Source organism: Macrobrachium rosenbergii, chromosome 27 (assembly GCF_040412425.1).
Source record: "Macrobrachium rosenbergii isolate ZJJX-2024 chromosome 27, ASM4041242v1, whole genome shotgun sequence".
NCBI lineage: Eukaryota > Metazoa > Arthropoda > Malacostraca > Decapoda > Palaemonidae > Macrobrachium > Macrobrachium rosenbergii.
In genome coordinates this window covers 15,114,807-15,131,707 of record NC_089767.1, presented here as the reverse complement: position 1 = coordinate 15,131,707, position 16,901 = coordinate 15,114,807, and the positions used below count along the sequence as shown (strand labels likewise).

Genomic DNA, 16,901 nt, shown 5'->3' with positions numbered 1-16,901 from the left:
TCATAGCATTGCAAATGACTTAAGGTGTGGCAAAATGCGATTAATTCTTTCGCGGGACAGACCCAATTTGCCGCTAACTGAGAAGAATCAGGTTGGTCGAAATATGTCTCATTTTGTTCCCCGTCTGGGAAATGGCACATGAACACACCGTATTCATTTTGAAGCTCAGTCATTTGAATACTTTAAATGCTTCAGATTAAAGTGAAGACATTTCACAGTCTACTTATTATTTTTCCTATTTGAAAAGTCCATTTGATTTTCCCTTCACATAATTCTGTCCATTGAAATAACAATTTGAACCTTAATCTCTCGTTATTGGTAAAAGAATCAATCACGGCAAGTGCAAAAGGGCAAGGAATACCGTGGCGACTTAGAGAGAGAGAGAGAGAGAGAGAGAGAGAGAGAGAGAGAGAGAGAGATCGGATACCTCTTGACCAGAGAGAGAGAGAGAGAGAGAGAGAGAGAGAGAGAGAGAGAGAGAGAGAGAGAGAGAGAGAGAGAGAGAGAGAGAGTCTGTGATGTATTTTGCAGCATAAATTTTTTAGAACTGTTGAAGAGAAAATGATACAAATGGAAAACATATGGAAAGTTTAGAAAATAACTTTACTACAGGAGCTGTTTAAAACATAAGGGTAGTCCAAATCAAGTTTATACAAATGTCTCCTCTTCTGTACAACTGAAGCTCAATTACTCTCTTGTTTTCTTCCACGAAACCCTGTGTTTTTTTACCTAGCCTAAGCCCCATAAAAACTATGAGAAGAGAGAAGTGAAGAGAATGTGACCATTCGTACGTAAAACAGAAACAGAGAAAGTCTCGACTACTTTCAACATTCAAGAATTTGAAATGGTCTCTCCCATACAGATGTGACTACGAAAAATGTCATGAAATTGTCTCGGGATGCTTAGCCTCGTGGGCAAAGGATTGATTCGGAGCAGTAAGATCTATCTTGGTTTATTCCACCATATTTCCTATACTACACTCCGACTATAGTTGCGTTTTGTTTCCTTCTACCGCAAGTCACTGTCGGTGTAAAAAGAGTCATTAGAATAATCCACACTTGCGTGCAAACAAGTATGGCTGGATACAAAGAATATATGTAATCATTACTTAATGCACTTATCTTCATACATGCATACGAATAAAAGTATATAAATTACGTTAAAATATTTTGGAATATTTAGATTCTAAAGTTTTCCCATGGCACAGAGTAGAGCAGTTTTTTCTATTTTGCTTTATTAATTTTTGCTTACTGGACAGTAAATGTGACTGACATGAGAATTTCTGCAGCAAAACATTTAGAAATATATGCCACTATGGATATGAATATTTGCGTTTTGTTGCAAGCCCAATATCGAGGACAATATGAAATGACTCAGACCCCAAAGCAACTTTTGTGTATTGACTGCTCAAATGTTACTCGTTAGCACAACGAGTCGTTTTAAAATCATGTCAAGCTTCTTACTGTCTCCAGGTTATAGTAATGTCATGAATGCTCTTAACGGCGTCTCTGCATCAGGTGGTCTCAAAGCCTACGATTTTCTGGGCCCCTCTGATCGTTAGTCCCTTCAACCCCTAGGTGCAACCCTTCCATTCCGGGCAGCCTACTGTACATCCATTCTATATTCTTACTCTTCCTTCTTACTTTTCACCCTCTTCTAACAATTATTTCATAGTGCAACTGCTAGGTTTTCCCCTGTTACACATTTGTAACCTTTCTCTCAATTTTTCTTTCAGCGCTGAATGACCTAATAGGTTCCAGCGCTTGGCCCTCAGCCTAAATTGTAAATTCTGGTCCGTTCTGTTCTCTGACCGTTGGGCTGCAGCCTTGGATATCTCGGTCTGAAAAGTCTGTGGTCAAAGTGTCGCGCCAACTGGGGAATGATAAAACGTGACTGTTTAGTTAGAAAGATATCTGAAATTGACACTAATCCTAATCATGTAAAGAAATTGAACTATCGAAGTTAGAAAAAATAATCAACCTTGATTTGAAGATTCGTGATAAAGGGGTCAAGTTTAACAATAGTTCAGCATTTCTCACTGTTAAACTGGGCAGATGTTTCTGAAAAACTTCCTTCATCTTCCGCAGTCCAGCGTTAAGCCTTTGGCCCTCTACCTTGCAATTCCATTTCCGTCACTCTTCCCCGGACATATTCCTCATCTCTTCCCATATACCCAGACCACTTCAGCGCCGTTCCTCGCTTTACTGGTTTTACCTTTGCAGTTCATCCACCATTCTTTATCCTGTATCATCTTTTTCACTCTCGTCATCCACCGCAACATTCTCATTGAAACCACATTCAATCTTGCTTCCTGTGATTTCTTCATCAATCATGTAAATCATTGCTGGTTTCAAAATTCTTCTGTAGCCTACTTATAATCTTCTCACTACTTTTTCTAATCATACAGGACACCATATAATATATATATATATATATATATATATATATATATATATATATATATATATATATATATATATATTCCATCCTGCTTGATTTTTGCTTGTTTCTCTGCAGTTAAATAAACATTCCCTGTCAAAACTAGTCTCAAATACTGTATCCGAAATTGAATATCTGTTTCCTTGCAAACGAGCTTCTGTGTCCAGATTTTCAATGAAATTCAAAAGTTCGTCTTTTTGATACTGGACTTCAGTCCGGTCCTCCACGGCCCCTCCCCACTCTCCTAATTTCCACTTAACTTCCTCTTTAGGCCTACAGGTACGGCATATCGCCATAACACCCTCAAAAAACGTGCCATCTGAGTTGAGTAAGAGTGACTGATCCTTCATTCCATGGCACACCACATCTGAGACCATTAATTAACTACCATTGACAGTGTTAGCAATGATTTATGAACTGTCTACACCAGTGCTTTTTATAAATAACCAAAAGTAATAAAGTTTTTTCTAATAACAGAACAGGGTGAGTTCTAAAAGTACATTATTAAAAGGACTTTTGAATACACAACACCAATACCATTTAGAGCTCTTTATAACCTAACAAGATGCAAAGCTGAGATAACCAAGAAACAAGTAAAAATGGGCCGAAGTTACTTCGGCGCAATCGAGTTTTCTGTACAGCGTATATGTTGTATGAGCCGCGGCCCATGGAACTTTCAGCCACGGCCAGGTGGTGGCATGTCCTATAGCATTGCCAGACGCACGATCATGGTTAACTTTAACCTTAAATAAAATAAAAACTACTGAGGCTAGAGGGCTGCGATTTGGTATGTTTTATGATTGGAGGGTGGATGATCAACATACCAATTTGCATCACTCCAGCATCAACATTTTTAAGATTTGAGGGCGGACAGAAAAGTGCGGACGGACTGACAAAGCCATCTCAATAGTTTTCTTTTACAGAAAACTAAAAAAATTGATGCACCTGTCCAAAACAGTTCCTCAATTCAAACATCCTTTTAGCAAAGCAGTTCTTACTGACTAAAAATGTTAACTAATTATTTCCTACGTTCATCTGATTTTTATTTAGCATACATGACTGCTTTTTTGGGAAAAAAATTTAAATGTGTCAAAACGCCCTTACCTTACGTTACCTCTAAAATTTGAAAGATGACAACCCACAGCTCTCGACGAAATGATAATGGATTAGGTGTCAATGTTGTTTCTTAGTGAACTATCCTTGTCAGCCTAAAGCTTCCACGGAATATGTGTCAGTTCTCGGTGTTGCTACGTCGGCATATATCAGACTTATTTTTGACAATACGTGTTGCATTCTTCATAGTGAACTTTTCACCGAGTTAATGTTATTGTGAAGGATATAGTGTGTTTAGTAAATTAGACGTGAATGTTGTTATTTAACGCTGTGATCAAGTGTGGTTCTAACTTGAAAGTTCCCAGAAGTGTGTAGGCTATAGCCTAGGCATACCTTCTATAGGCAGAAGCTAACGACGGCACAGGATTTGTATACGAGAAATTCATTCTAGATACTGAAAGGTAAGGATTTATAACTAGATAGTATGGGGTAATTTTTCGGAAGACTTCACCTAGCCCTTTCGAAAGACTCCACCTAGCCGTTTTTGGGAAAAACTATTTTGGGTTTTTCGTGCAAAAATGGCGAGAATATGATAGGGCACTAAAAGCAAGATCTAGAGTAAAAGAACCCAAAAATACCAAGCTAACGTAACCTAGGGGTGTTTACTGGTTACAATTTTGCCGTATTAGCTATGGAGTCGGGTGGGGGCCCGGTATTGTCGTACTTTAAGCTATAGCCTAAGTCGTAATTTGATTAATATTTTTTCTGTTATTAAGGATTTGCTTAGGTTATGTACTGAGACGAAATTTTTTGCTTTGATGCCGTTTACCCAAGAAAAGTATGTTATAATTTTTATCGTAAATTCATTTCTCACCAGATACATTAACCATGCATTTTTCGCATTCGGGTCGTTTCGGCCGTAAGCACGTTTACGTGCAAAATGGGCGCCGTGTTTAGTACCAGCCCCTTGGGGATGTACGTAAAACATGAAATAATAATGGTAAATACCATAAACATAACGGTAAATACCATAAACATAACGTCTTACATTGTTTTGGATGTTACGACCGAAAGTGACTTACGGCCGAAACGACCAAGGACCGCATTTTTTTGATATCTTAAGTTTATTTTTTTTTCAAACATCATAACTTTTTGGTCGTGATTGCTGATACAAACCACTCGATTTTTGTGGGTTCCCAACTTCTCCGTATCTAACAACAGTGTAGAACTGGGGACAAAAACACATCGCAACATTATCATTATGAAATTATACATACATATATACACACACACATATATATATATATATATATATATATATATATATATATATATATATATATAATATATTTCCCTTTTTAACATTTCTGACATTGATTTTGGTAGGAAATTATGGGGAATCACTCTTGGAAATCAGGGATTTTGGGTGGGGAAATCACAAAATAAGTGAGAAAGAGGATTGAATTTTAACCTAACTTTACCTAACCTTGGCAGGGGCCTCGCCCTCCCATTGGCCCTCCCTTGTCTATTGGTAACCTGTAAATAGACCTGTGCTTCTATCATAGTTTTACAAAAGTTAATACGTTGATACCTTTAATCTGAAATAAACAACATGGGATGTAAGGATAATTTTAGCCCTTTTTGTTAACTTTTGAGAGACAAATAATGAATTGCCCCAATGACAAAGCTTTTTATTTCATTTCTGTCAGTGGTCTTTAAAAGTCCGAATTTATTTCTTAAAGATGTAGTGGATGCAGAGTAGGGAGATGAGTAGGTGTGAGAAATCCTAGAGTGTCGTGTCCTAACCCTCAAGGGCCCCTTGGACCGCACAAGTAACACTGACTATACCTTTCTCCCTACCCGGTGTACTACCCTTAAATACTTTAATTTTGTCATGTCCCTTTTTAAATGTTTCTTCCATGTCTGCTGTTTCTTTGGAAATAATCACAAACGTAGCTTTATTGGCTTTTGTTGCCTCTGCTGTACGTAGCATTGCTGTACATACCTATGCAACAGGATTTCCTTCCAGCTTTTCTAATGAATATTTTGAAAAAATGTGTATAACTTTATGGGATTAACCATGAAGGACTCTCAGTGAAGAGGTTTGACCATCCATGCTGCCTGGAGAACAAAGGGTTTATGTTTCATTTATCACAGAAGCAGCTTATAAATAGCTCACCCATTCATGACGTCAGATAGATGATCGTAGATATAGCAACACACTTGCAAAATTTCTCTTTTTTGTCATTGAAGAATTATCCAAGACAGTAATCATTAAGAAATAAATTACTACTATAGCAATTTTATTCCCTTTAGTCACCAAATGGCTCCCCGTTTCTCATTTCATATTTTTTTTAAATGATAGTTTCACAACAAAATAATTTGCTAAAGGACGCATGGTCCTTACCCGGCTGGAAGCTTCACCCACATGACCCCCTACCTAATTGACCCTAAGGCTCATTATATTAAAATATTGTATCTTGTGACCTAACCAACCACACCTAACCTAATGTAGCTTAGGACGCTGGGTCTTTACCCAGATTTCTTCCCCTGGAAAGAGCAAGGAGGCTTCCCAGCCATGGTAGAAGTGAGACCTCATATCCAAACAAACGAAGTACCTGGACATCCTTGCAGACATGGCAATAATTAGAGTTTTTCCTCCAGACTTGTGTCAGCAAGCTCAGGGAGGTTTCAGCTCAGTTCCTGTTATGACAGGAACAACCAGCTAAGGTTTGGCATGTAATTCTTGTTTACCTGTTGTCATTGGAAAAACTTTGTTCTTCATGGCTGACTCCACCAACATTCCCTTCAGCCATATTAGTCAAACTAAAGTGATCCACCCTTCCAGCCTGTGCCCTTGTGTTGGGAGGTAAGGGAGGATCCTGCTTGTTGTCTGGATGACAGGGGAGTTCCTTTCAACTCTTCAGTTCCAGAAATGCTTTTGTTCTTGGATGATTTAGATGTGTGGACATAGGACAAATCTCATCTGCACATCAATTATTTATGCCTTTCTGTCTGATTTGTCGATTGATCAGGTGTGTTAATCACATCGGGGTTCAGAATGACATTGGTAGCATCTCGTTAGCCCCATGCCAGCTGTTTCCCATTCTCCTGGCACTCTTGGTCGAAGTTTCCAAAAAGATTTCCCTATGGCCCATTCTTCCTTCACCAACCACACACTCATAGGTATCATCGGTCAGTACATACCTTCCAGCTACATGCTTGGAGGTTATCCGGCAGGTCTTGTGAAAGAGGCTTTCCTCTTAGGACTGCACAGAGTCAGGGTACTTCCAAGGATTCTTGTTTAGTGTGTATCAGGGAAAGTGGGCCACCTTCTGTGATTGGGTGGCTTAGAAGGGGCCTCTCTTTGGTCAGACCTGTTTAGCAGATCTCAGACTTCCTCACCTACCTTCATCAAGACAAACATCTCTCTCTCTCTACTAGAGGGCCTAGATCTTTATGCTTCTGTGGAGTTATCCATGCTCATTGGTAGCTTTGGCAGTCTTATCCTGGTAAGGAGCTCTGGTCTCTGGAGTGGGGCATAAATCCTGTCCTCCACAACCACACTCGGTCACCACATGGACCTTTGATGGGAATCTTCAAACCGAGATCCAACACGGTGGCTGTCTTTCTGCTTGCCTTACCCTCAGTAAAGCCTATTGGTGAGTTACATGGCCTGGCTTGTGTGTTGGAATTTTCTCTTGTTTGTTCCTGAGTTTGTGGCAAAAACCCAGAACCTGTCAGTTCCTCATGGGAGAAGAAAATTTTTCAGTTCCTTCTCTTTATGGCTTTGATGGTGGTAACATTGATGAGATACTTTTATGCCTGGTGCAATCCATGAGGTTTTACCTAAGAAGAACCCATCCTCTTAGGTAAGAGTGTCAGGGAGTTGTTAGTACTGGAGAGCACAAGATGGTGGTGTCCAGGAACACCCTTTCTTTATTCCTTTGAGCTGTAATCAAACAGGCTTAAAATATGTTCACTGAAGGGACAGTCTTACAGTTTGGGCAAGATCCCATAAGTCAGAGGCATGGAACTTCCTTGCCTCACATTTTGGAGCAACTTTTCAGTAGCACTGGTAATGAGGATAGGTGTCAGGAGTTGTCAGACACCTTTACCCATTCTACCTCAGCAACGTCACCATTAAATGCCAGGTTAACTTCTGGGGACTTGTGGTAGCTACTCTGTAGATAGTGTAATCACCTAAGCTACCCCCTGACAGAACACCATCTCTCCTAAGGTAGTTTGAGGGCATAAGGATGAGATTGAATGGTAGAGTGACTGACTTCTCTTCCTTCTAACTTTTTCTCTTCCTCCCTCTGCGAGGCAGCAGCTTAGGCTGAGTTCATGCTGGATCAGGTCAGTTGCAGGTAACGTACACAATAAAGCATCCAGTCTTAGAGTATTTGCTTATGTCTCTCTCTCTCTCTCTGCTGCCCTCTAACAAAGGCGAGGGGTGGGATTTGTTAGAGCTCAACTGTAATCTGAACTCATCAATTTTATTTGCCAGATTTTAGCTGTTTTCTTGCTTGCTGGCTTGTCGTCCCTTGTAGGGATCACACTTGTTCTCTAAGGTTTTCCTATATAGGCGAGATTCCAGAAAGTTAGTCAAGAGAAAGCCTCCCAGCTAAGGAGTGAACTTCTTACACAAAGGAGACTGTATTCCCATGTGCAGAAACCACAAATTTAAGAAATTTTTATTTCATTGGATCCTTTCATTGCAATCCTGCCTCAGTCACCCCACTAGTCCATGTTGCCAAATAAAAACTGCTTTGTAATGGCACATAAGGGGGGGTTCTCCACTTACCCACATTGTTCCCAAATTTTAACAGTTGATTCTAGTTTGTGCTGAGGAATACCCGTACACACCATAAATGCTGTGGTTTTTATACGTAGAAAATACAAATGTAAAAAATTTAAGTTACTTTCTGTATACTACTGATTTAGCATATCCTCCATTCAGTGCACACAATTATGGTTTACTGAGCAATCCTCAATTTAGCCAAAACTCATCTCAAAATTTTGATAAATCAAGAGGTTATTGTTAACTCCTCATGCAAAATTATAGTTGCCTAAACAATGCTCAGTTTTTTCAAGAGGAAATATGTAGCAACGAACACCTTATATGTAAAAGTATCCCTGAGTGTAAGCTGAAATCAGGCATTGAAACTTGGTAACACATAAGTTAACTTGATCTTAAGGAGTGTGAGTCTGGCTGTCATTAAGCACTTTTTCTTTGGCTGCAATCTAGTGTTGCATTCTAACTATCCTGTCTGCTAGGCAGAGGTGAAATCAACCTTTGACTTATGTCTATCAGTCTAAGACATTGCAAGGGATATGATTACTTGTTTAGGTGCCTCCTGTCTCCTCTGATAGTTGACCCACATAGGCTTTTAGTTTCTTTGGCTGCAATCTAGTGTTGCATTCTAACTATCCTGTCTGCTAGGCAGAGGTGAAATCAACCTTTGACTTATGTCTATCAGTCTAAGACATTGCGAGGGATATGATCACTTGTTTGGGTGCCTCCTGTCTCCTCTGATTGTTGACCCACATAGGCTTTTAGTTTCATGTACGGATAGGATTTGTAGTTTATCTCCCCCTGTGAAGAGATCACCCTTGCAGTGGGAAAGGTTTAGTAGAAAGTGGAAGAAGGATAAGTGTTCATGGGGGGATGAGGGGAATACTTCCCTGATAACACAACCAAATCCTACTTCTTCCTCCTCGCTCCTCTTGTGCCTTTTCCCATGCCATCCACTTGTACTGCTCCCTCTCAGTCCAGGAAAGCTATGTGCAGTAAGATGAGTGATGTACACTCTGTTCTCTGATGATGAGTCAAGTACCCAGGGTCTCTCTTGTAGTTGATCCTGGCCTGTATACACAACTTGCCACCACTCTTACTGACTAATGTTGCATTCCAGGTATGGTGTCTTGGATAGAGTAGTACTATCAAAGATGATCCCATAACACCTTTAGACCAAGCTAAGACCAAGGAGACTCCTGCTACTGTTGCTGCTGCTCCTTCCACTAAGGAGTTTGAGCCTCCCATGGGGGTTGTACTTCCCATGGGAGAAATGTCTACATAACCTTGGCACTACTGGGACAACTACAGCAATTATTATGACACACCTTCCATTGTCCAGTCCTTCTGTACCAGAGATGAGCAAGACATGAGCCAGGGGTAAGGAGAAGCAACAAATTTTGTCCTACCTCCCCACTGCTTTAAGCTCTCGTCTTCCTCCTATTCGTCTTCCTCATGAAACACACAATTGGAGTTTGCTTGTAACAGATCTGTGCTTAATGGTGCTTACAGATACTAGGGCAGTCTTTTTGTCTGTGATAATGCTGCTCCCTAGTCTACCTTTGACTCGCCACCTTTCCCAGGGTTGCGTTCACATGGTAGCACATATCCATTCACCTTTGCCATGCAGCAGTTCTGGTGTTACCAGACACAAGGAGCTGCATGGTTTGGAAGACCATGGCTTAGAACTGTTCCTGGTAAGGGGCTGCACAGCCCAGGTTACATCAGTTGGTAATAATAATGTTGATTGTGCACCGTGGCCCTGTGAGCAGGCACTGGAGCAGACTGTTTAACACTTTGGCTGACTTCACCATAACAGGTGTCTCATCTGAGGATGAGAAGGTGGAGTTCAGGAGGTTGTTATAGTTGGGAGGGAAGGAGCTGGCTTTTGTCTCCCATCAGTGCCAACTTATGGGTGAACATTTGTCTCCATCATTCTTTCCACTTCTGCTGACTTGTCCAGAGATTTTGAGGGTCAGGTTATGATTGGATGGATGCCAGTCCTTGAATGGTATATTGCAGCTTTCCCAAAGGACACAGATTACTCAGGGTTCTGCCCCCTATCTTGGCCACATTGCCCAGTGGTGTGACAGGCTTCACCCTACTTGTGGCAGCTGTAGGTGGAGACTGTCTGCCTGAACATCACAACCTCCTCCTCCTCCTCCATTTCCTAGTTGTGGCTGGCAGGGCAGAGCAAAAAGGCTGTGGGAAGGCTACCTGTCTTTTTATAGAGGAAGAGATCTGTGCTCCTGTCTGGATTTGGGAGGAACAGGCATCCTTCCAACACAAGACATGGAAGATGTGGCCATCTGAAAATTTAGATGCAGTCACTATCAAACCTATAGGGCATCTAAAGGCAACTGTATGGTGGATCCCAGTGTCATTAAAGTCCAATTTCCTCCTCTCCACCACTGCCTCAGACTTGCCCTTTGAGAAGAGTGGCAGATGGTGCTGAACTGCCTGTTGTGATGGGAACATGTTGCTTTGAGGAGCAGAGGAAGAGGCACAGTAATTTATCAGTAAGAAGGTGTTATGTAGGTAAGGAAAGAGTTATATTTCTTTCAGTTATAGGTTGTACAAGTGCAGTTGCACATAGTAGTTTGGTAACTAAGGACGAAATGACTGATAAGAAAGGGGTATGTGCAGTTATTGATAGGAGTTTCCGTAGATATCCAGTTACAAAGATTTGTATGCTGGTGCATATATAACTCCATCTATGACTTTATTCTTAGAAATATTCCACGTGTTGGGGACCACAGAGAAGTGGGTTAAGCTGGGGCTAAGATGGTTGGGAATACTGTAGAAACTGATGACCAAAAGGATGAGCTTGAGGGGAAGGATTTATGGACAGTTCTGGAACAAAAGGCTGATGGTGAGACCACAGCAGTTGTGACCAGAGCCCAAGTACTGCGAGATAAACACAACAACTTCGATCAGAGGTTGAAGAGACACACCAAGATGTTAACATGGTAACAGCCTCATCATACCGCAGAAGTAATATGTATTTCAGTTAATGGAAGAATATCTAGACTCATTAACGAGCAATCCAAGGAAGACTTCATTAGGAGAGCATCGCATCAAGATGATGACAGAGCAGCCAGTCAGAGGAAAAATTGTTTGCTATTAGGGAACAGATCCTAGAATTTGAGATGCTAAAAGTAGGGATCCTCAAGACTTCAGTTTCTGCATATTGTTCACCATTAGTAATGGTGAGGGGAGAAAAAACTGATTGAACAGATCTTGTGTGAATTACCTTTGAATAAATGTCATAACTAGTCAGACATTGAATCGATGATAGACCCTGAGTCTGTGATGATGGCTTGGTAATAACAAGTTTTTCACTAAAGCTTAGGCATGACCAAGGGATATTGGCAGATTCCTTTGGAAAAAAGGGAGAAGACAGCTTTCACAGCATTGAGTGGATGTTACCAGTTCAAGAGGGTGCCATTTGAATCGATGAACTCGAAGGCAACTTTCATTAGGGTGATGAAGATGCTAGCTGGACCTAAGAACACTGACCATTTTGTGGACAGCATTTTAACTCGTACAGTATCATTGGAAGAATGTGCAGAGGGACTTGAGGACATATTCCAGAGATTGAGGGAATCAGGACATTATCTGACTGTCCAAGTGTTGATGATAATAGCGAAGTAGAATTCCTTGTACACAAGGTCAGTTGTAACAGGATAGCCATGGATGAATTGAAGCTAATGAAGATCCAGGATGTGTCCCCAAATGTGAATAACTGACTAGTGAAGAGGGGTGAGCAAAAAAATGCAGCAGAAGGAACCCCAACAAAAAGCAGTTGGTGGATTGAAGCAAGCTTTACGAAATGCATCGATGCCTGGAGTGCCAGACTTCACTAAGACTTTCATTATGAGGAAAAAATGCATCAAATGATGAACGTGGAGGCATATCTGTTCAAGAGTTAACTGATGGCATGTTTCCAGTTGCTTACACAAGTAGGAAACTAAAGAAAACGAGCACATTTACTGCACAATTGAAAATGAATGCATAGCAATATTTGTCATTAAGAGATTCCATCTACTGTATATATTTATGGAGTGGATTTTGCGTGATACAGACAGACGACAAGCCACTAGCTACATCCAAAGGTGAAAGAATTTAAGTCCAAGGATTATGAAGTGGGCCAGAGCAACCCAGAGTTACAAGTTTAAAGCTGCAAGGTATTCTGGGAAAGCTTAAAATTGGTACAGATTCCTCAGGAAATTGAACTGAAGAAAAATAGATTTTTCAATTTTGTTTGTTATAAATTGTATAGTTCCGCTATTACTATTTTCTGTTTGGCTAAGCTGGCCAAGAAGGCATGTGATTGTTGAGGATTTTTAGCATATACTATAATATTCTAGAATTTTAATTAAGATGCTTTAATTCATTAAAGTGTATATTATTGAGAATACTGTATATTTGTTTATTTAAATGTTAATTTAATTGTGTTACATCTCGTTATATTTAAGTGTCAATGATTTTTTCATAGAAATTTTACATAATGTGTTTATCCAAAATGTGTTTATCCAAGAGATTTTCAGAATTTTCTTGGTTGTGCTGTATGATATGAGGTTACATAATGCTCTAGTTCTCTATAGTGTAATGTGTGTACCAAAAGGGACACAGAGGCCTTACAAAAGAGACTGTATACTTCATACACTGTCATTTTAGATCATAGACGGTGGTGCTTCACAGTGGACACGGAATGTTAGTGTGGGTGATGCATAATGTGCAGCCTTTGGTTGACAGTAGCATTAATTTTTTCCTCTTCCTAAAAAACAAAGAAAGGCGAGTATATTGTTTTTGCAAAACTAAACTCTTATGAATTGTGTTAAATGTCATTTTAGTTCAGCTGGAGAGTGGGCATGTCATGTAACCTGACGATTTCTGACAGTGAACATTTTTCATACTTGACAAATGTTATAGTAACAGTAGTGCTAATACCAGTAGTGTCATAGGATTAGATGTTTTATAATGACACCCTCTCAGGTAAATATTCGTGTTGGCATGCTGGAAAATATGGTAGGTAGGTTCAAGATTGTACTGGAACTGGTTTGAAAATTGTCATGTTGACCATTACAAAAGTATGTCGGCATTTTTTCATTTACTAACTGACATTGAATTGTATAATAAGCATTATAGACTAAACAGCATTGAACTCGTCTTTCAGATGAAAGTAGTAGGTTATTAATTGTAAACAAGAAAACTTGTTGTCGAGGTTAGCGGAGTATAAGTAAAATTTCATAAGTAGGCCTATGTTTGTTTATGTATCTCCTGTCTTGTACAGAAAGGTATTTTTTATACGCTTTTATTCATTGTGTAGTGTCTGTTGGAAGTCATTGTTAACTTATAACTTGACATATACATACAACAAAAGCTTTGTCATGAGTAAGTAAATCCTGTAACTCACAAGGATTTCTACTTGGGCTTAAGAACATACATTACATATTCAGTGTTTATTGTCCACTGACAGTCATCGTCAATATTATTTTTAAAACTAGTTTTAATTTTGGTAAAATTTGATTACTAAAAGTAGTATAGGCTGATTTCGCTATTTCAGTGGTCAAATATGGACAATAGCTACTCCTGTATTGAATTTAAAACTTTTATCCCGAAAATAAGTTAATATATTTACAAGTTGAAAAATTGGTACATATCTTAAAAACTTGATATAAACTTTATCAAACTGAAAATAAATATGAAATAGAATACAGAAATAAAGGCTTAATAAGCCAGAAATTTGCTTTAATTATGCGTGTTATGACACTTAAATAGCTAGGCTATATCATAGATCGTATTCGAAAATCTTATACTCGTTCCTCTTTCAACAAATATGCATGGGTAAATGTAAAGTATCATTATAAAGCTTTTTATATGTAACTTGTAATTTAAAGATGAGCATTCTACATACACTTGCGTGAATGCTAACTGTAAAATGCGCCTGCTGTGAGGGCGTCACAAATTCACAATCCATTCAAACAATACTTGTACAGTAGGAGTGTCCGAAGTGCATAGTCTCTGTTATAAATTCTGAAATATGAGAGGTGTTGATATTCGCATAAATATTAACCCACGGTTAATGATGAGTCACAAGTCCAGCCTGGTATAGGCATATATCTCGATTTCTACAGTGTGCTTTAGGAAGAAGAAAACAGTGTTTTGACTTCGACAAATACATTTAAGTGTATTTGCTTCATGAGTGATTCTTTGATCAGTGACAGTTCCACGTTTTCCTTCTGTGACGTGCTGCTGCTGCATAAGTACTGAAGTTAACATTATATTTCTCCTTATATAAGGAGGGTTTTAATCACACTTTTATAGGGCCATTGGTCAGTGCTACTCAAGGTCCTTATTTCACACACGTATTATATCATATGACCTTTTAAACCTTTCAAAAGTGAACTGGAGAAACTGTTAAAGAATAGAAAATAACTTCTCGATTAAGTTCACCACTAGATCCTCATCTTTGTCATATACTGTATATAGTAGTCTCTAACCAGGCGAGACAGCTAGGTTATAGGAGTGTTCAGTATACTGTAATTCAGAATAAAGATATGCCGAGATCGTTTGAATTTCATAGGGGATCGGATAATGACATTGGATAGGGAGCATTGATTATCAAAAAATAAACAATCAGTCACTTATCAGTCAGGTGCTTAGCGGTTGTTGTTTGTATGTGTGTTATTGAACTGACAAAAAATCGACAACAAATTACCAGTTTATTTAAGTTCTTTTGGTCTTCTTACACACGTTATCAGAGAGGGCTTAACCATGTCTTATCATCAAGATAAGCACTGCACTGTGAATGGTACCCGTTCAGTTAATTTTGACATGTGCTCACTCTAAAGAAGTCCCGTTTGGTATGTTCACTCTTCTTAATGTCGAAGTTAAAAAATCATGACACCGGAGAAAATTGACTAGAGCATCTGTGTATTTATAATTTAAGCTAACATTCACTGGAGAATTTTATTAATAGAGGGTGAGATGGCTATGGATAACAGATTTTTGCCACTATCATCCAACTGATACATGATTTTTTAAAGAATCCCTTAGAGTTACCAACATCAAGTTGATGTAGTTACAGTAAGTGGGTCATTAGTGTTGTATTATCCCTGTTGACTCTGCTGCGAATCCCTCTTTTTACATAATCTGAAAGATTAGGTTCTATCAGTAAAATTCGCCTTGGAAATAAAAGTCAACAACAGCTTACCATTCGTAGATGTATAAAATTATTTAATAAAATCCCAGGCCTATGTAAATGTAAGGAAACCCAGCGAATGAAAAAGTATATGTACTTTATTACTCATGCCGTTGATTAAAAGTTAATTGGCAGCTTTCTTATCAATGGATAAATGGTAGCCTTGCATACTTAGATGAAGAAATGAACGAAATGAGAGACAGGCATAAGACGTGGCTGTCCTTGAGGATTCCTAAACAGTTGTTTAAAATTAGCCGAAAAGAATATTATACATTGCTTAGAAATTAAATCCCTTGCAGTTTCTTTTACTATTTTCGTGTTTCCATCAGGCCTGGGCTGGATGCATTAGATTACCTTTTCCATTGACCTCTGCACGATAAGTAACCGTAATGTGAATATTCACCAATAACACAAGGGGTTTCTGCGCATTACTTCGTGCACGAAAGTTTATTTTTGACTCGTCTTAATTGGCAGTGGTTCCACTTTTGCGACCGAGATGATGTGCTCTTGAAACAATTATTTTCTCACACATGTAAAAGTGGACGTTTTCCACGTCTTCAAACTTTCCTCCTCGTTCTTTCAAGAGACGTTGGTCGTCAAATGATTATAAATTTTCACCTCATATCGTTGTTCCAATATTCTTCGTTTTATTAATGCGCAGACAGTGGGGTGCAAGGGTAATGCTGATCGTTGAACGTATGGCGGTTTTTAGTCCAGTTTTAAAATCCAACTTGGTTTTACATTGCCATTGCATATAATTTCTTTGATTACTGAAGCATTTGCAAAAGCACTTGTTAGTGACACCTCTTCTCTCGCCTCACTTGAAGAATTTATCTCTCACATGTCTCCACTCAAGCTATCTTGGTTAGCCAGATTCTCTTCAGTCCATGGTGGGGATGAAGGTGGGTGGGGGACGGCACACCTGGCCATCTCTCTTGCCCTCTTCATACTGCTTAGTGCAAGAGTCCTTATTCCGAACATAAGTTACATACTTTATATTCACATTTTAGAAATTTTTAATACAGTTATACTTAGTTTCAAATTTCATGCAAGGAGACTGTGGAAAAGAAACACTAGTGTTCTGTATCAGTGGTTCCCAAACCTTTTCGGTTCACAAATTCCTTAGGGCAAATTAAATGTTTCCATAGTTTACAAATACAGAAAAAATTTTAGAAATGCATTTACATAGTATAAAAATTTAGGAAATGCACAATTTCTAAAAACAAGAAAGTTTTGTTTGCTGTCTGAGAAATCATAATTGTTAGCGAGATTTTTGAGCCCATTGTTCACATTTCTCGGAGATCTTGGAATTAAAGTAGACCCAACTTTGCAAAGATGACACTGCAGGTGGAATTAGTGTTTGCAGAATCTTTGCTGCTTGGCTTGACAGCCTAAATTTCATCA

General features: G+C 39.0%; 1 long non-coding RNA gene across 1 annotated transcript in view; it reads left to right on the top strand.

Annotated features, from left to right (window-relative positions):
• Nucleotides 1-3,700: 3,700 nt before the first annotated feature.
• LOC136853423 (uncharacterized) overlaps nucleotides 3,701-16,901 on the top strand; it is a 36,110-nt gene continuing 22,909 nt past the window's right edge. Inside the window, exon 1 of the long non-coding RNA XR_010857453.1 lies at nucleotides 3,701-3,953. This is a non-coding gene — a long non-coding RNA (uncharacterized lncRNA). The remainder of the gene's footprint in view (nucleotides 3,954-16,901) is intronic.